This window comes from Balaenoptera ricei, chromosome 9 (genome assembly GCF_028023285.1).
Source record: "Balaenoptera ricei isolate mBalRic1 chromosome 9, mBalRic1.hap2, whole genome shotgun sequence".
NCBI classification, from domain to species: Eukaryota; Metazoa; Chordata; class Mammalia; order Artiodactyla; family Balaenopteridae; genus Balaenoptera; species Balaenoptera ricei.
In genome coordinates, this window is record NC_082647.1 from 33,816,539 (window position 1) to 33,837,344 (window position 20,806).

Consider the following 20,806-nt stretch of genomic DNA (forward strand, 5'->3'; position numbering starts at 1 on the left):
CCATATCCTATCTTGGTGCCTAAAATTTCCCACATTTCCAAGACATCATGGTTGACTCCCACCTACAGGTGTTTTAAATATGTCCACCTGCATCCATCCCCAGGGCAGTATCACTTCTTACCTAGATTATTACAACAGCTTCCTACCTGGTCTTCCCTCTCCATTCTTGTCCCTGATCATCCATTCCCCAACGTAACAGAGATATCTTTTTAAAAAGACAATCTGATTATGTTATTTTTATGTTTAAAAACAGTTCAACTCCTTAGCACAGCTTAAAAGCCATGCATGATTTGGCTTCTGCCTAATTCTCCAGCCTTGCCACTTGTCATCTCCTCCCTAGAAATCTAGGCTCCAGCCACCCTGTCCTTCTTTGAGTTGTTGAAGCAAGCCATGTGTTCTTCCACTCTGGGTTTCAGCACATAGATCCCTCTTTATGGAACACCTCTGCCCTCACTTTCACCTGGTTAACCTTACTCGCCCTTTCAGTCTCATCTTAGGGAACATTTCTTCTAGGAAGCCTTCTCCAATGCTTCTCTTGCCCTCTAGGAAGGGATTAGGAACTCTCCCATGTGCTCATACATCAAACCTGCCTCCCCCTTATCTGGACTTTATAATGTTGTGTTGTAATTTACTTATTCATACCTCCCACTAGACTATAAGCTCCATCTTTAGCCCCTGGCATACTGCCATTACATGGCACTTGGTAAGAATTTGTTGAAGAATAGATAATGGAATGAATACATGAAAGAATGATCCTGAATAAAAACTCTGGCAGTATGGATATAACAGAAAGAAAGGACTAGATTAGAAATTTATGTGACAATGATGCAACATCAATACTGACCATTGAGGAGACTGAGAAATCAAAGATGGCTAAAAAATGTCTACCTTGGGTGTAATAAACAAAGGTAAGGAAAATAGGCAGAGAGGAGTTTTGGGGCAAAAATAATAGTTCAGTTAATAACTGAGTGTCTGTTGGTCATTCAAGTGGCAGTGTCTTTAAGGTGACTAACAACATGGGCACAGTGGTTTAGAGAGAAGAGGGAGTTAGAGATAGCAATTGGTGAACCACTGATCCATCGGTGTATTTGAAGTCATGGAGGTAAATGAGATCACCCATAGGCATGTTCAGTAAGAGAAAGGAGGGATTCAGATGGAACCCTAAAGACCAGAATCTAAACTTTCTATCTAAAGGCTGAAGGAAAGGTTTGAGTGGTATTTCAGAAGCTTGAGAAATTTCAAGAAAGGAAAAGCAAGATGTATAGTGTCAAATCTCATAGAGGGGTCAAGTGGGATAACAGAAGTGTCTGTCAGATTTGGCAATGAGGTTTCCAGTGATTAGAGTGAGGATATCTTCTTGGGAGTGGGGAAGAGACTGCTTGAGTTGAATAAGTTAAAGAATGAATGATAGTAGAAAAAATGAGATAGTGATTTTCAAGAATTCTTTATTTAAAGGATAAGGCAGAAATAGGAGTGAATACTTAAGGTAACTGTATATTAAGGATCTTCTTAGGGTGTGTGCTTCTTTCTAGAAGCAGCGAGTTGAGTAAGGGCTGAATGAAAAAAGGCAATGGAGATTTTAAAGATGAGAAGGGTTGGTAGGGAAGGTGGGATAGATGGAGCAAGGTGCTGGAAGATGTGGGGAAGAATGGGATCAAGACCATAGGTTGAAAAGACCATTTCATCATTTGATAGAGAAGCAAGGAAGTAATAACGGGGGGGGGGGGTGTGACACAGAAAACTATTCAGGCTTCTGTTTGCTCTCTAAACTATGAGGGAAGATACTACACTGAGAAGAAGGGGAGCCAATGAGATTCAAGAGCTTGAGGGAATAGTGGAAGTTTGTAATAATTGTGGTGGGAAAGGGTAAAAATGAGACTAGAGAGAAGTAAACAGATTTGCTGGTAAGAGAAGCAGGTGCTATGAACTGGCCAAAATGGGCAATGACCAAAATAAGAATAAAAGTTCTCTTGAGAAATAATACTTATCCTAACGCACAATGCTCATTTTCATTGAGTAACTAAACAGTCAGCATGGCAGATTTGGGAATTAAATGGTCCCATAATCATAACCTCTGTAGTGGTTCTTTGTAATGTTTATTAATTCATCAGATCTATGAACGTTTATTAAGAAGAAATGCCAGCATTTGATTATTTTTATTTCAAAACCATTATTATTGAAATCTGTAAGGAATAACTTCAGGGAAAAGAAAAACATTGAAACAGATACTCTGTTCTCTTTTCAATAAGACCAACAGTCTAAAGATGTTAAAGAAATGAATCAGATATAATAATTATCTAACTCTGAAAATTAAAACCCATTTAGGAACTGTGAGGGAGCCTTGACCCTAAATACAAGTCTTGTTATTCATTTAGAATCTTTAATAACATTTGGAAAGCAATTAATCAAGTTATGACATAGATTCAAGAGCTGTCACCTTTCATTATCATTAATGAAACTGTCTAGGGTTTTATCTGCACTTTTCTGGTGATTTAAAGAACAACTTTTTGGTAAGCTATTTGAAGACTATAAGAATGTTTAAAGTCATTGGACCTTGACGTACAAATTTCAATGAACAATCCAAATGTGTGTTAGTGAGACTGAAATAAAATTTAGAAGTATCTTAATTTTGACATGACAGAAAGTGAATTTTAAAAAGTCCAAAATGCATATTCATTTCTGTTAGGAGAAAGCTTTCTTCTGTCAACAACCTTTGCTTTGATTGTTTCTCTATATAATTCAATAGAACTTAAAATATTTACTGTACACTTTTACTCTCAGTTAAAAAAAAAAACAGCTAGGGTAATATTTTAGGTCCAAAGTTTCACACAGGCCCTAAATGATTCTATTTGTCTGCTGTCCTTATCTTAACTAGAGAGTGGTCAGGCTGCGAGCTCACTTTGGACAGTGTGCCCTTCAGCAGGAGCTGGAGGGATTCTGCCTGAATGTGAGGCCAGAATCAGATGACAGCTGCTCACCTGAGACTCTCAGAGTAGCAAAAAGACAGGAAGTGAGGGCAGGCCCTGATATAAGCTTTCCTTAACTCTTTAGACTACTGTATAAGTTTAGAACATGAGAAGTACAATTCTTACACACACTAAAGCATTAACTCTGTACAATCGAGACCCAAAGAAATGGTCTCAAGATAATATCCGCAAGAAAAGCTAATATACATACACTGCAGATGATATCCCAATGGAAAATAATTATTGATATAGTTTTAAGGGCCATAACTTTTGATCCCAACAGTAACAAATGCATTATAATGCCCTGATATGCTAGAAAATTTTAGTCGTGAAAATGGTATAAAACATTTGTAAGCTGGGTTTTTCTTTTAATACTCTGATTCCTTCTGAGAACACAGAACTTCATTTACAGTGTTTTTGAGTAGCTAAAAGAGTGCATAAGACATGCCTCTGACACTCAGAATAGAAGTCCCTCTTTTTCTGCTACATATTCCTGCTATTCTTACTGGTAGCTAAGGGTAGGATAGACTAAGAGGGCTGATTTAGAAATGGGTAGATGATAGCCTAGTTTCTCCCAGAATCAAACCACCTGTGACAGAGTTGGAGGAAGCTTCGACTTTGCTTATCATGTGCCTACCATTTTCCTGTGAGCTTCCCTTGATTCCCTACTCAGTTTTGACCAGCCTTTTTCCTATTTGGAAGGTGGCAGCCTGATTCCTAATGGGACACTCTCTTCATGACTTGCAATGCACCCAAATCCATGACCCTTAAGCGTATCCACCCACCTCTCCATTCCTTTAACCTTGCTGACCCATTACCCTGGTAAAACCTGCAGGTCTTCTCCTTCATTAACTATTTCCTATACTTGTAGCATGAGAGTTATCACAAAAATGTCTTAAATTGAATTACATTTTTCCAAATGTACAAATACAGAGGCATTTGACTGCTCATTTATCAAGCTGTGAGACCTTTTAATTAGAGTTTAAAAAATCCTCTAAATGAAAATGTGTACAAACACATGGATATATAATTATTACTGATGGTTTGGTCAACCATTGAAATTGAAATTAAGCATGTGAAAACTACATAAATAAGTTACTCCTTATACAGTGCTATCTACAATTAAACTTCAAAACAAGTTTTAATGATAATATATGTATTCAGCAAACTTTCAGATTCACCTAAGAAAACCTCCATTTCAAGACCATAATAGCACAATTTTCCTTTTTGTTCCCACCAACATATAAAAAATTGACAAATTCTGGCACCTCAATGTCATAAAGAAACAACACACTTTCGATCAGGAAAGGTTTTCTGGGGACAAAATGTTATGAGTTGTTAGAAATTCACAACATGATATCAAGAAAAATGTCAATGACCATACTTCAGTACTATGCCTTCTAAATACTACTTTCTTTCTTTTAGAGAGAAGGAGTTGCTGTCTCCATAGCCTTCAGTACTCTAATCATGTGGATTTCAATTGCACTTAAAGCTACATATTTATTTCAAGTCTATATGGGAAGTCTAGTTACCAGAAAATACACATTCACAAACAGGAAATCTAACTACAGTAAGAAGGTGTTTTTTTCCCCCACACAATAGAGTTCAAAGATGTGTCATCTATGTAATTTGGAGCAAAACCCAACACCACTATTACTGTTGAGTACCCCTCTCTCCCCTCCTATATTATGGCAACTTATGATTATAGCATTTTGTTTTCCAAGCCTGTTTGAACTTGCTGCTCTTGCTTATAGATACAAACGACGTGCCCTTTTCTGTGCAAAGCTTTCAATCAGTAAGCATGTCAAGGTGGGAGGAAGGATGGCAGGAACAGTAAAAGGGAAAAAAAATCAATTTTCAGAAAGCATATGGTAACAACTGAATATTTAATCAAATTAGCCTAGAAATTCCTTCCTATTTTCAGCACTCTTTGCAAGGCTGTTGCGTCATGGTACAGAATGAATTTCAATAAATGTCATATATTTAGTTAGATGGCTTATTTTTAAAATTTGTTGAACCAGGTCACTGACTCAGAATAGATCTCATTCCAAGACATGACAGATGGATATTGATACTGAATAAAAAGATTGACATTAGCTGGAAGGTTCTGGGCAGAAGAAGAAGTCATTCATTTAACATTTAACAAAATATTTACTGAGTACCTACTGTGTGCCAGGATAGAATGATAAACATTTGGACTTTATATTGTAATAGAAAGATGAGTTGTTCCAAAATAATTTCCTTGGGGTTAGTAAGGATTACAATGGAATACCAATAGTGAGCAAGGTCCTTAAAAGTACTTACATTTTTCACATTGCATCAGAAAAATGCATTAGTACTCATTCAAACATCCATTTTGTTATGGTTGCAGGATTTTAGACCTAACTCAGATTTTTGAAGATGCTGTTTACTGACCCTTAACAAAAACCAACTTCCTATTTTTCTGGAACAAAAGGGGCCTTACATGGTTTCAAAGATTTCTTAGACATCAAAGAGCTTAGAAAGACATACAGTTTATGGGTAATGATTTAGGATTTAGTAAATCAAAAACACATGGATTAAATTTCCTTTAAAAGACCCCTAGGTTTAAATTTTAAGAGGTAAAATGTTGGTCTAAACACACAATAGTCCCAAAAAAGCCAAAATTTATTTTTAAAGATAGTTTGAGTTGTCTTATGGACCTAAAACTTGGCTGGGTTTTACTTTCCCACATGATTAGGCCTCAAAGGAGACAACCTGCCTTCTGATAAACAAATTTACTCCACCTCTCTCATTTGTGAAGACTACATTATTTCAAAGGTCTCTAGCTCTGAATGCTCTTCTTGATATTTTCAATAAAATATTAAAAACCAGAAACATCCCATGGTCTTATCGAACAACTGGAGTACATTTTAATTCCTCCAAGTCAATTTTTTTTTTTTTTACATACAACTTTAAAATTGGACCTGAGAGTCTAGGTGCTAGGTTCAGATTTCCAGCTATCAGAGAACAAGAGATCATTTGAAAACAGGAAAAGGCCACTGATCTTAATATGTGCACTGTTTCATGACATATTATTATATTTGCATTTAAAATAGTAGGAAGAAATACAGTACATGATCTTCCGTTCTAACACAATGGCTTTCCGGAAGGCCGCTAGCCTGGGTATTTCACCGAGTTTTTAGGATTAAAGGAAACAAGTTAGTGCACAACCTGTGAGCTTTTATTCCTTTGGAAAAATAGACTGCAACACTGATCTAATGGCTTTTAAAGGGTACTCAAAACCAACACAGTGCACGTTTTGAATTTCAGTGGTGGAGGAATAACAACTGGTGAAGTCCAGGCAGGTCTTAAAAATCAAAACAAAACAGAGAAAGCACCAGCATTCTAAACAGAGAGTTTATTCTGAATGAGAACCTGGAAATGAAATAGGAAATCTACATATAAAGTTATGATGAATTTAGATTTCAGGAAATTATTGCTGCAGTTTAAGAATGAAATGACTACATTACTCTTATAGTTTAGAAATATACATAGTTTGACAGAAAGCATGTGGGTTGATGAGTTTAGGAAAATAAGTATGTGCCGATAGATGATGAATTAGAAAATATCTTTTTTTCTTAGTTGCTAAGCTAATTTTCCAATGAGGAAAAAAGGCTGAGAACTCTAAAAGATAAAATACTCTTCAGAAGCAGTCTTGGGGCTCTTTGGCTATGCATGCTGCTGAATTAAACAGCACCTGCAGGTGAAACAGGGGACCACTTGGCAGGTATAGTTGTGGCCAAGATTGTAAATCTGGCCTGCAAACATTTTGTCTCTCTAGCTTAAACAATTTTAAAGATGCTGAGTCAACATGTTAAAATTGAGAGATTTCTAGCTTTTGAAAAGCTGAAAGACACCACCACATGGGCCCATGCCACTCATTGAGCCTCACGGCAACTCTGATGATGCCAAGCAGTGGCTGCTCCCTCTTCCGTAGGACTTTTTCTGAGCAGGTTTTTGGTCCCAGTTTTTGGTTGGTTTTACTCATTTAGGTTACCTGTTTGCAAATCTTCATACAGGATACAGAAAAGGCATAGGGGGAAGAAAGAAAAGAAGAAGAAAATCCAACACAATGGTTTAACACTGGAAAGGGAAAAGGAAGGAGAGAGAGAGAAGGCAAGAAAGAAGTACACAGCAGACAGAAGCTGTAAACCATCAGCAATTGTCTTTGCTGTCTCCAGATTTATACTACGAAAGGGATCTGTGACAAAGCTATGGGTATTAGTCTCATCAAATTCCACTGGGTCAGGGTCACTGTGTAGAAAATAAGAAGGAAAATTGTCTGAATGGAGCAATATCCCTGATCAAGGATGGGGTGTGGGGATGGGACCAGGTAAATGCAAGAAAATACCACGGTTCTTTTCTTTCATTGCCCTCAAACCAAGGGATGTGGGCCTCTCCTTCATCTTCACCTTTGAGACTGTAATGAAGTATGGCAGGCACTGTCCAGGTACTTTCCATAAAAGACCAGGGACTCCACGTACAGTTGTGCAGGCTGTGCATTGCACAATTCCAGAGATAAAAAAATGAGAATGACACTCCCAAGGAATGTGAAGGAGAAGCTCTGCCTTATTCTTTCACCTCCGTCAGGTTCTAGCTCAAAGGGCACCTTTGAATTAAGGCCTTCTCTGACCCCACTACTGAATTTTTCAGTCACCAGCCCATTCCCTCTTAGCCTTGACAGTCACTACTCCTCTTTCCACTTTATGCTTCCTTATAGCTCTCATTACCACTTCACATACATCTTATTTATGTGTTTTATTTATTGTTTGCCTTCCTCATTATAGAACAGAGCATCATGAGGCCAGAGACTTTTGTCTGTTTTATTCTCTGCTGCATTGCCAGAGTCTAGAATCATGCCTGGTAGGTGCATAACAAATTATCCTGAACGGCTAAATCCTCAGTCACATTCTTAGAGTACAGGAACCTGGCTTTCACTAGAACCTGTGATTCTCTGACCATTTTTCATAATTGCTTGGGCCAAATTTCCTAATAATCCTTTGTTATATTAGAAGAAATACTTTTCAAATCCTATGGACCATTATATAATCTATATGGCTCATAAATTCTTATATAATTTCTATTTGCCCTATAGCTACATAATTTATCATAGAAATTTAAAACAACAGGAGTAACCTGTATAAACATACTTGCACAAATTTATACAATCACAGGAGAAACATGTATACTTGGGAATGCAATTAGCCAGTTCACTTTTTTTTTTTTAATTTCACTGTGCTCACACCTCCTGTTACAAATGCCACACGTGTGATTTTTCTCTCAATTATATTTTACAGCTTATAAAAACACATTCTTCATTTTGTCCCTTGAAAAGCAAAGTAGTCAGATTTTACTGGATGTTTTTATTGAAACAAGTCCCAAGGGGAATATACTAAACTGTTAAACACAGCTGAAGAGATATCTGAGAATGGGCTTTCTGATAGAAGGGTAGATTACAAAATTACTCACAGCTCTTAATATGATAATAAGAGAATGCCCCACACATATGAATGGAGCTTTTTCTTGGTATGCTTTACTACAAAAAGAGAAAGAGAGAAAAAGAGAACTGGAGAAACAGAAGGTGAGAAAAACTTCCAAGACTAGAAATGTTACAGTCATCATTTATCACTAACCTAAGGATCCCAATGTATGCCTCAGTGCAAAATGCTTCAAAGAGTTAACCTTCCTTGATGGCTGGGCAGAGGCTGTGGTGCTGTTGAGACAGCATGGGGGCTAGGCTCATGCACAGGTTCCCTGTCTATAACATGGGGAGGTTAAGATAGTGAAATCAGCCTTGCCTATTCTGTAAGGTTGTTGTAGTATCAGAAAGATGATATACTCAGAAGCAGCTTCAAAATTTTAAGAGTTAAGTTCCAATCTTTTGATTTAAAAAAAATTTCTATTATTTAACAGCAAGTGGGATGGTTTCCAAGGTTGTCACTCTCTTGTAATGTCCGCTTAACAATTACGGACCTTGATTCCATTTTGCACGAGATTTATTTATCTGAATATCTAATTCTTCAAGGGCAGATATTTCACTTCTTCCTTTCTAAAAATGTTCCTCTAGTACCAGACACATATGATGTTTAACCTACAGTTCTTAGCTATTTTTGCTGAAGCAAATGTGGGCCTGGCAGCAACTCCGTTAAGAACTGGGAATCAAAGTGATCCTGAATTGACATTAGTCAGTATATCTATCATTTATTACTAAGAGGTGACTATTTATTTTGCACTGAGCAAAGCCCATGAAGAAACTCTGCCCTGAGGGCTCAGAGTCAAAGACACCAGTTTCAACATACACCAGTGAGGTAAACTCCCTGGCACTTGAGTTTCTGCATATTTTCTCCCCTTAAGGTAGCACAATTAGGAAATTCAGTGTCCCATGAACAATCATAGCAGCTCAAGAAAAATATTGGGGATGATGGGAAAGGAAAGCATAGATGATTCTGGTGAGCCTAATGGCAGTGAAGAAAACATGAAATCAGAGGGAAGAAATGGGGGCACAGAAAGCTTGGAAGCAGCTCTGACCAAACCAAGGGGAAGAGATGAGGAGGAAGGGGGCAGAGAGATGGGAGGTGCTCTGAATTTGTAGGGAACCGTGTACTCATCATGGGTGTGTCACCACAGGCACTAGTGCAGCCACTTAGAGAAAGGTGTGTGTCCTAAGAGAATGTTAGCTCTTTTGAGTTATTCACTTTGTTTTGAGATGACCACATTTGAGAAAATGTTTATTTGAGGCTATCATATAGATGTGCAAAAGGAAAATCAGACTAATGCTATTTTGGACTATTTTTTTTCTTCTTTAACCAACAGCTAAGGAAATTGATTTTTGAAATGTATTTCTTAGTCAAATTCTCCTTGGAACAAATTTTAAAGAATTACAAGATTATAGTGGGTCATAGTCTTAAAAGGGATTTATAAGATAAGGGTTTTTCTGCTGCTTAGAAAAGTATCATTTTTCTTTTATTGTAGGTTTAAAAGTCATGAAAATATTAGTTACGAACTTTCATACTAACTGGCTATGGTTAATCTTATACATATTTATTATTCAGATAAACCTCAACCACTAATTCTGAAGTCATGGAAAGTACATCTAATGTAAACCTCTACTGTGATGTATTAAGAATAAAGCAATATTTGAAAAACCAGTAGTCAGCAGATCATCTTCTAAATGCCATAAATTCCATTATGTTAAAATCAAAATATATTTAGGTTAATAACTATAGGTTTATGCGCTGTTAAGTTTGAAACCTGAACAGAATTTTTAAAACACCAGTAAATTTTATAGGCAATCAGCCACATTTTTGGTACTATAAAAATTTCTTATGAGTGATGTAAATTTTACTTGTATTATTCAGCAATTCAAAAAGAATGAACACTGAATACACCACAGACTTGCAGTCTACAATTGGAACCAAAGCACCTCACTTTCTGTTCCATTATGGAAGTTTACATGTTAAAACAAAGCCCAGTAAGCTTGGAGCTAGGAAGAAAAACTATGTACCTGTAAATAATCCAAGCACCACTTACACTTTACATAAAAGCTCAATTTATGTCCCAGAGGCACAGAGAAATACGATGTACATCATTTTCAGATCATCTTCAAGCAGAAAAAATTCATTAGTCAGCTATAATAGTTTAGCTGTAAAGGAAAATGTTTTTCTGAATCCATTTGCATGGCAATGTGCATGTGTCTGCCTGATGGAAATGACAAAATAAACCTCCACCCAACTCTACAAAATGTGAACAGTGCTCTTAAAATTCAGGAGAGGGTCCAGATAGTCTATATTCTCTCCAACGTCAGTTTTTACAATCCTCTCATATTCACCGACCGTCTTAACTTGGCAATTAAAGTATCCTGATTATTTTGCCTAAGAGAGTTGACAATATTTCATTCTGCCCCAGGGCTCCTTTGAACATAAAACTGTGATAAGGTAAAACACACTGGGCAGAACTATTCATGCATGAGCCACAGGAACTCTCTCCAACTGCCAAATTAGTAAATGGCTCTTTTAAAACATAAAAGGTATGAAATGGGAACCCGTACTTTGGAGTAAATTCTGCATTGTAGATAGTCTGTGAAAATTCTTTCGTTCATGCTTTAATTATTGGGTCAGTAACAGTCGTAGCCTGATTGTCCGACCTCTGGTTATAATCTGTTTCACCTAATAAGACAGATGTCCTCCACAGAGCCCCAGCAGAGAGATAAGGTAAGATTGAAAACGATAGGTCACAACAAGCGCTGTGTATTTGCCAGAAATTAAGAATTCAGACCCTCACAGAAACACCTGCCCCTTGCAAGGGGCCTCACGTAATACAGATATAAAGCAAGGATGGGAACAAGGAAACTGCTGGCTCGAACCTTGCTGGCCACATCACCCTCCGTCAGGGTGACCGGATCACTTTTGTAAAGGCTGACTCAGATCACAGCCTTGAAACTTGCTGGGCCATAACAGTCATACACCATCGCCCACCCCAGCGCCCCTCTCCTGAGTCACACAGGTGGCTGTCAGAAGCAACCCCCTAAAACGAAAAGCCCCATTCTAGTTTCGACCTCGCCCCTGGGGCCACAGCTCTTCAGTTTCTGAAGCCCCTAAACTCTCGCCCACCTCCCGGGTCTTGCCCTCTGGAACAGCAGTCAGGTCTCTTAGGGGAACAAAGAGCAGAAGGGCAGGGGCGAAAGATAGGGTGCAGGATACGAAAGGGGCTGTAGTTTTTACCTTGCGGCGCCCAGGAGCCGGCAGAGGAGACGTCAACCGCGCAGGGATCAACCGCGTAGGGACCACCCGCGCGCTCCGCGCCTCCCTGCCTCCTCGCAGCAAGTCAGCTGTCGCCCCGCATCTGGCTCGCGCCCTCCGCTGGGCTTCGCATCTGGTCACAAAGCGCTCTGGGCGCCGCGGGCGGCGAGAGCCTCCGGGTCACCTGTGGCCGGGCCCAGCCGAACGCCCCGTCCTCGCGCCGGCCGCGCTCCCTCCGCCCCTTCCCACCCGCGTTCCCTCCGCCCCTTCCCACCCGCGCGCTGCCCGGGCCGTGACTCAGCCGGGCATCGGCGCGCGCGGCCCGCGGCGGCCCGGGCGCGTCCAGCCGGGAGGAACGGCCAGGAGACCCGACTCGTGCTCTCGTCCGCCCGACCCTGCACGTGTCCGTCTGTCTCGTGCGCTGTCCGTCCACCTCGTCCACGGGTCCAAGGACCGCTGAGGTGGGGACTAGCAACAACACCCTGAGGGGGAAATCGGCCCCCGCCCTTCCTGCCGCCCGCGCGCCGCGCCGGGCCCCGCGGGGGTCGCGTTTCCTCCGCCCCTCCCCCCGCCCACAAGGTGAAACTTTCTAGGTGGAGTAGAAGTTTTCTCGCCCTGGCCGCACGCACTCTCCTCCCCACCAGCTCGGGCAGTTTGAACTTAGCACAGCGGGAGATAAGCGGGACTGAGTCTCCCCCTCCTGGTGCCCGTGCAGCCAGCGGCCCTGGCGCACCGAGAGCACTAGGCGCGCACACGGCGCCCCTCCCCCACCCCCCGCGCGCTGCCGGCGCGAAAAGCTCGAGGCTCTGCTGTGAGGACCGTCTCCCGCGCCTCGTCTCTGTTAGCCGCCGGGCGCTGACGCGGGGACGCAGAGATTTGGGCACCACACAAACAAGGAATTCATTGTCAGGGACGGAGGTAGGAGTGGATGGACGAATTGTCCCAATGATTTCGTTATGCAGCGATTATCCCCGACTGTAATAACCCAGATTTCTGGAAGGAGAAACAACACAGTTTAACCCTGAGGAAACTTGCTGCTTTAACTGTTCCCCCCCCCGCCACCCCCCACCCCGTTCATAGCAGGAAACAGGCTGATTAAATAACAAACAGCAGTGAGGAAGCACAACTGCACAAAAGTTTAATTCTTGAATGTTGAAATCTTATGATATTAAAAAAGGTTGGGGGTTTGGTGGATTAATTTGTGTTAGGGTAGCTTTTAATATCTCACGTGTCTGAGTATAAAAATTGGCATTAACCTTCAAGAGGAAATAAAACACTCGCAGGTAACAAGCTCCTCGGAAGAGCCTCTCCTGTGAGGACTTAGCAGCTCTCCTTTCCTACTCTCTCGAGGGCTGGTCAGATAATGGCGGCTGTTAGTGAGAGTCAAGGGGCGAAACAACATTTACTGTGTGGGTCCGGGAATGACCACAGAATGAAAAATAGAAAATATAGTTAGGATACTTAACGTTTTCCGGAGAGCTTCTTATCTACCATGAACTACACAGAGCACTATCAACCCTCAAAAGTGATTACCTCATGAGTCCCCAGTTTTGTTTTGTTTTTTAATTTTTATTTATTTATTTATTTATTTTGGGCTGTGTTGGGTCTTCGTTTCTGTGCGAGGGCTTTCTCTAGTTGCGGCGAGCGGGGGCCACTCTTCATCGCGGTGCGCGGGCCTCTCACTATCGCGGCCTCTCTTGTTGCGGAGCACAGGCTCCAGACGCGCAGGCTCAGTAGTTGTGGCTCACGGGCCTAGCTGCTCCGCGGCTTGTGGGATCTTCCCAGACCGGGGTTCGAACCCGTGTCCCCTGCACTGGCAGGCAGACTCTCAACCACTGCGCCACCAGGGAGGCCCTGAGTCCCCAGTTTTGTGGAAAAAGAAAGTTCTCGTTACATAATACTAGAGCCCTGCATGGAACCGTTTGCAGATGAGGAAACTGAGTGCCTAAGAGTTCCTAAGAGAGTTACACAACTGGTTAGTAAAAGAGGAGTGATTAGAGCCCAGCTCTCAAATCCCAGCCAGGTGTTCTTCACACTGTGCCAAGAGGCTACAGGCTGGCAAGGTTACATAAACAACCCAGTCCTACTGAAGAGTTCCTCATATCACGTGACACAATTTAACAAGGACTACTTCACATTAAAATGCAAATTTACTGGTTGAAGGGCACTGTTCCTATTTATGGACAGATCAGTTATATATTTGGGTTCAGGACCAACTTTAAATAAAAGGTGAATAAACTAATGAGTTCAGACACACACACACACACACACACAACTAGCCATAGCTGTCCAAATGAATGATTAGAGTACTGTTTCTATTTTTCTGTTTCCTGGTTTCCATAGCAATATGTTAACTGGATTTTTAGATTGCATTATGTAGTTGCCGTAACAGGTTTTCTGAGTTTGTGTGCTATGATAAAAATATAAAAGAAAAAAATTACAATTAAAGTGGTAGGAAGACCCAGCAAAGCCAATGCAAACTGGAAAATAAAACAGCTTATAAATCCACATAACCTATTCTATATTTTCAGCCCTGAAGTTTCCTACTTTCTAGTTACTGACAAATTTCAATCCAGTTTTGAAACTGGATTAAAAATTGTCTTTTTGGTTTGTTAACCATAAAGAAGGAGAAAACATTTAATAAAAATAACGTAACTAAGAATAACGTCACTAAAAAGTATCTGAGTGTGTGAAAATCAAATAGTTTTTACACACTACTTGATAGGTTTCCCTTTCAGGAAAAGGGTTAGAAGTATAATTTCACATATTTGGTTTTGGATAGAAGCAGATACTTTAAAAAAGCAATAGGAATTCTACAATTCCATTTTGGTTTTGTGGCAAACTCTAATTGTTGCTGTTTAACTTTCCTTGGGTCCATGGCATGGGTGACACACTGTATGATGAAGTTCTGTTGGTATTTTCCGAACCAAACCAAACCCTTGTGGCTGACGCTCTTGGCTGGCGAGGCCAGCACCTGTTCCTAACTAGATATTCCCTTGCTTCCCTCCACTCTTAGGGCTGGAAAGGAGAAATACTTGCTTTCCCAGACTCCTTTGCAGTCAGACATGGCCATGTAATGTCACTCTGGCAGTGAGATTAAGCTGAAGTCTGTTTTCTGATTAAAGGGATGTAATGAACTTGTGCCACTCCTTCCCACTTCTTGCTTTCTTGATTTTATGTAGAATATCCGGCAGAGAGCTAGCTATCTTGTGACCATGAGGAGAGAAGTTGGCTCTGACACTGCTGAGCTGTAGCACCAATGCCAGTAGACACCTGCTTCCAGATTTCTTGTTTTGTGGAAAAAGTACTCATTCCAGACACTGTTAGGCAGGGTTTCTGTCACCTGCAGCCAGAAGCCTTCAAAGCTGATATACCTCTCAGATGGGAAGCAAGACATCTCCAACACTAAGTCTAGCACAGTAGTTAAGAGTGTGGGTTTTAGAACCAGACAGCCTGGATTTCAATCCCAGTTCTGCTGCTTGCTAGCTATGTAACTGTAGGTCAGTGGCTTAAAGTCTCTGTGCCATATCTGTAAAATGGGGAAAATAATAGTGTTATTGTGAGGATGAAATGAGAAGCTATAAGTGAAGGACATGAAATAGTGTCTGGTAAAATATAAGTGCTCAAAGGCATGAGTTATTATTTTCCATGTATTTGTGAATAACACATAGTGCTAAACTATAAGGAGGATCCCATCTCTTAACCCTGAGGTGGGCCTAATGGTAGCCATGGTCAAGAGGGTAGAGGAACAGCTGCTCTAAACCTGCTCTAAACATGCCACATCCTTTCTGCTCTCCCTTCAACAGATAACAATTCGGATCTTTGATGGCACTCTTTAAGTTCATTCACATGGCACTGTTTTTGAAACAAAAATGAAAGCAATCTTCTTAGAACAGCGGCTTCTTGCTGGCAACCTGTGGAAGGCAGGGCCCACAGACATGCACAGGCCCGTAGAATGTGTTTTAAAAGTTTGAGTTGTGTAGACAGAGGACATGTTCTGCAGTTTGCCGTTGTCCTCCCAGTGGTTTGCCATTGTCCTCCCATCTTCTCTTGTAATGCATCCAGCCTACCTCTGATCTTGATGTCACTTTATTAGGCATTGGAATTTGTGTCCCCTCTCTTATTTATTCTTGGATTCTCTCTGCTCTCCTCCCTTCACCGACCCCAATGCCCCTATTATTGTGCCTATGGAAAATGTGTCTCCAAAACGACAAGAAGAATTCAGGTGATAGTTCCTCAGATCATCTCTGTTGGCAAATACAGTTCGGGGATATAGGACTCCTCTTACCTTTTTAGAGATACATCATGCACGTTAGAATATTGAAGATTCTGGAAAGTCACATGGAAAAACAACAACAGAACAAACAAAAACATGCTTTTTTTCCTCTTAACATCTTCAGTAGCAATTTTCTATAAAATTAGTTCAATAGGTAACATACTTTGGGAAACCTTGCCTTAAAGAATGGAAATACCAGCTACAAAGGGTTAGAAGAGGGCACTTTCAGTATGAACTGCTTTTATGTTGATTTATAATGGTCATTTGTTTGTGGCTGGGCTGTCTAAAAATAAAACATGCAATGTTAAGTTATCTAAAAATATAAGTAAGCATATTCAATATTGAGGACAAGTATAAGACTGCTAGGCTCTTGAAGTTACAAGTATCACGATTTTAATCAGAAGGTCTAGGAGACTGGAGGCAGAGAAATTGAAAATAAATTACCATCTCCAACAGGGTGCTGCAATTTTGTTAGTGATTTGGTTCATTTTCACATCCGTCTTGTTGCCTCTTTCCCCAAATCAGGCAAAGGTATAACATACTTCGCTCTCATTTATTAAATGTCTACTATGTATCAGTCATGTGTGTTTTTTTTTTTTTTTTAATTTATTTTTATTTATTTATTTTTATTTTATGGCTGTGTTGGGTCTTCGTTTCTGTGCGAGGGCTTTCTCTAGTTGCGGCAAGTGGGGGCCACTCTTCATCGCGGTGCACGGGCCTCTATCGTGGCCTCTCTTGTTGCGGAGCACAGGCTCCAAACGTGCAGGCTCAGTAATTGTGGCTCACGGGCCCATTTGCTCCGCGGCATGTGGGATCTTCCCAGACCAGGGCTCGAACCCATGTCCCCTGCATTGGCAGGCAGATTCTCAACCACTGAGCCACCAGGGAAGCCCCCAGTCATGTGTTTGAGTTCTACTTAGGTCCTCATAACAAAAAACTCCAGGATGGGTATTATCCTTCTCAGTTTACATCCAGGGAAATGAAGCTCAGAGAGATCATGTAACTTATCCAGGGTCACACAACAGGCCTAAGTCTGTCTCTTTCTAGAACTCTGCACTTCCCCTTGCAGCCATTATAAACTGTCCATGGTCCTGTGGTGAATGATGCAGCTCTTAACGTGGGGCAGGATAACTTAAGGCTTCCTTTAATTTTCCCTTCTTTTCCGTCCACAAAGTCAGCCACAACCTAAGACACGGCCACCCCTCTGCTTGACCCTCGGGGACTGGATGTTGCCATGCAGAATAAAGGTGCTGACACCACCTACATTGTCGGTCTATGAAACACTACACAGGTTGGAGCATGGGTCCTAGGCAGTCTGGATGGCCTACGTGGTGGGCTATGGGTGCATAGGACCAAGACCTCCCAGTGTGAAAACAAACAGGAATGCCGTCTCTCCAATGTCTCTGTTTTCACAACTCCTGAGCTCTCCTTTGGGGACCTGGAGAATGTGGGAGAGAAGGGGAAGCACCAGATGACAGAGAGCCAGGAGTCCTAAGAGAGGGTCTTTTGGAGAGTCTCTTGTCTTTTTAGAAGATGAGAAATAAAGACCAAAACTTTCAGAAAGTCCCAGAAGTCTGCCCCCTTTCTATCAATACTTTCCTCCCTGAAACTATTAATTTTTTTTTCTTTCTCTTTTTCTCTCCTCGCCTCTCTTCTCCTCTCCTCTCCTCTTCTTTTCTGTTTTTTACCTTGTGGTAAATTGGTAAAAGCATTTTGGGAAAGAAAACAGGAAAAAAATCTTTCATTTTTATACAGCATAGTACAGCATTATTTCCCAACTATCTTATCCATTTCATCTGTTAATCTAAATGGTTTGGCACTAATACAAATGGATTAACCCATCTTGTGAAATAATGCACTAAAGAAAGTGTTTCCTTCAGTGATCAACTTTTCTTTATGAATAGCCCTTTACAAATGTGTATGTGAGTATGTGTGTATGTGAATATGTGTGTTTGTGTAATTACTGCAATTCTAGGTTCTACCATTAACTTGATGAGGGCTTTGGCACTTAACCCTTGTGGATCGGTTTCTTCAGCTATAAAAACAGTTTCAAAGTCTGATGAAAATGATTTTAAAAAATTAACTATCAACTAAAATTTTACTGAAGCCTGTAAGTTTGGAGCGAATATAGCAAACAATTTACTAATTGTATTGTATATAAGGGGACATTATATTAGAAAGAAAGTACTCCAGTGTGTGGTTCTTATTAACTACTGCCTTGTTCAAATATGATGAAATTCTTTTTTCTGTTCCAATGACTGACTGATTTAATGACTCAGGGATAGTATATTTAGTGAATCCAAAAGTAAATTTGGTGATTTAGAGAAGGCTACAATATTTAACAGTTTAAGCGGGAATATCTAGGTTTTAGTGACATTGAAAAATGATAGAATGTTTGAAAGGTTTAATTAGAGTCACTGTAACTATTACACATAACTAATGTATTATGATGTATAACAAAGATGGTTCCAACACTTTTGCATTGGCCAGATTTTTACCTTTTGTTTAACAACCTCAGAGTCTAAGCATAATTACTATTAGTGTATGTACGTGGAAGGAAAGGCACTAACTCTGGATTAACCTTGGTTTGCCAACAAAGAATTAAAAAAATGAGAGCACAGGCAAATGATGACCAGTCAGAGGTCATGTTCAGAAAGTCAGTGGTGATGCAAACTGCTTCAGACTTCCAGTTTTTTGGTCTATTATAAACATTCATGCCTTTACTTACTTTGAAAAACAAAATCCAACCAAACTGCCCCCAAAAGGCAATTGCAAGCTAACCTCTAGACAGAACAGTCAGAACTAATAAAATCATCTGCAAACATTCTGCTTGTGTTGAAGGAACTTTCAAGGAGTGTGTAACCTGAATTAGAAAAGACATCTTTTAAAGCTTTCCGTGAAGTGTCTGGGCCATCTGTTTTGGCCCGAGCTCCCCATGTTAGAGCTGTTATCAAGTACTGTCGGCTCTCCCATTGCTACTGTTAACAAATGGATTTGTCACCCCAAAGTTAAGAAAAACCAGATGTTTCCTTTGTTGTTCTATATTCCGATGGCAGGTCAAGAGGCTGTTTAAACAGCACCAGTGAAATTGAGATTTAGAAATTGAGATCTTATTAATCTGGTCAGTGAGGTCATATGATTTAGGGCTGTTTCAAGATTTAGACTGAATTTCAATATTTGGCCATCCACATATACTGGATTACTTCCAAATTAACTAGTTCTTTATAAATATAAACCTATATTTTATGGGAATCATAATTTGTATGCAAGCAGTTATAAATATGGAATAAAATATTTAAACATGTCAGGTTTTGTAATCCATCAACTAAATTCCTAACCAAATGTTTATTGAGCCCCTGCCATGTGCCAGGGAAGTGTTAGTGTCTGGGGCTACAAAGATGAATGAGATGTGGTCCTTAACACGGAGGGGCTCATAGTCTAGCACAGAAAACCGGCATGTAAATTAGCAGACCTGATACAATGTGGCAAGTGCTAAATACTGTTCGGAGAGTGTTATGGACCAGCTGTGGGGATCGGGGGGGGGTGAGGAAACATGGAAGACACTGCAAGGGAGGCCACATCTGAGCCACATGTGAAAGGATGAGCAGGAGTTTGCCAGGTGACTGTATTTACCGGGTGATGGAGGTGAGGAAATGAATTCTTAGCAGAGGGAGCAGGCACACAGGCTTAAAATAATTATGTATTCAGCATTCTGCAAGAAGTTCAGAATAGTTGGGAGCACAGTGTGTTTGGGACAAGGGCAGGAAACGAGGCTAAATAAGTAGGTGAGGATCAGAATATGAGGCGTCTTATATACCACACCAAGAAAGAAAATCTGTATGGTAGGTGATAAGGAGCCACTAAAATATTTTAAGTAAAATAATTAGAATTTTACATTTTAGACAGGTCACTATGGCTTAATGGAGGGTTTGGAGCATGGTGAGTTGAAGGCAGGGTGGCAAGAGGGAAAACTATTTCTTTAACGCAGGGGAGCAATGATGTAAGTTTGATGTAAGGCAGAGACTCTTGGGTGCAGGACAGAGAGGAAGGTTTGATAGATGCCTTGAGTGTGGGACATACAGGACCACTTAGAAATAATAGAAATTGAGCGATATTCAGAAAGGTTGCTTTTTATTTGTTTATTTTTTGTTATTTAATGAAAGTCTGGGACATGATGACACTTTCATTTTGGACTTGTTGAGTTTGAGTGTTTGAATGTCCCTGCACAATGAGTTGTTGGAGGTCTGGTAGTTAAGTCAAAATACCAATGTGCCAGATTGTAGTATTGTCTACTTGGTTATTCTGGGAACTACGTTTCTCAGACTCTCCTTCTCCATGTAATTCCAGATTGGAGTTGGCCTAAAGGTAAAAACTGTGTGAGTTCTGGGACGCGGAAGAGAAGCAGCGGTCATTATACTCTGAAGGTTATCGTCAGACCCAGGGGTGCTGCTGGGTGCCAGTTTGTTCTTGCTCTTCCCTCCTTCTTGATGCTGGCCTTGCCCATCAAAAGTGACCTCAGGCCTCCACCGGACGCTTGGCTGACAACTCAGAGAGGTGGCAGCTATGAAGGGCCAGCAACCTTCCATAGCCTTCGTGGTCTCATCCCAAGAGCAGGACGTACTGGCTCCCTTCAAGTTCTGACACGTTCGTGACTTTTTTTCTGCTCCTTCAACTACATTTTTTGGATCTTTATCTTCCCAGCTCTTCCCACAATCGTGTAAGTACTAATTCCTATTATAAATTCCTTCTTCCATATCACTCATAGTGGTTCTGCTTCCCAGACTGAATCTTTTTAAAGCTGCAAC

General features: G+C 40.6%; 2 protein-coding genes across 5 annotated transcripts in view; one reads left to right on the forward strand and one right to left on the reverse strand.

Annotated features, from left to right (window-relative positions):
• Window positions 1-11,954, reverse strand: part of MET (MET proto-oncogene, receptor tyrosine kinase) — a 126,046-nt gene extending 114,092 nt beyond the window's left edge. For both annotated transcript variants that reach the window (XM_059933547.1, XM_059933546.1), the window contains exon 1: window positions 11,708-11,954. The gene's annotated coding sequence lies outside the window, so the exon portion shown is untranslated. The remainder of the gene's footprint in view (window positions 1-11,707) is intronic.
• Window positions 11,955-12,083: 129 nt separating this feature from the next.
• TFEC (transcription factor EC) overlaps window positions 12,084-20,806 on the forward strand; it is a 650,324-nt gene continuing 641,601 nt past the window's right edge. For 2 of the 3 annotated variants that reach the window (XM_059933562.1, XM_059933557.1), the window contains exons 1-2: window positions 12,515-12,643; window positions 20,349-20,718. The gene's annotated coding sequence lies outside the window, so the exon portion shown is untranslated. Of the gene's footprint in view, window positions 12,187-12,514; window positions 12,644-20,348; window positions 20,719-20,806 lie in introns of those variants that run through there. The other variant, XM_059933558.1, reaches the window with a different exon arrangement.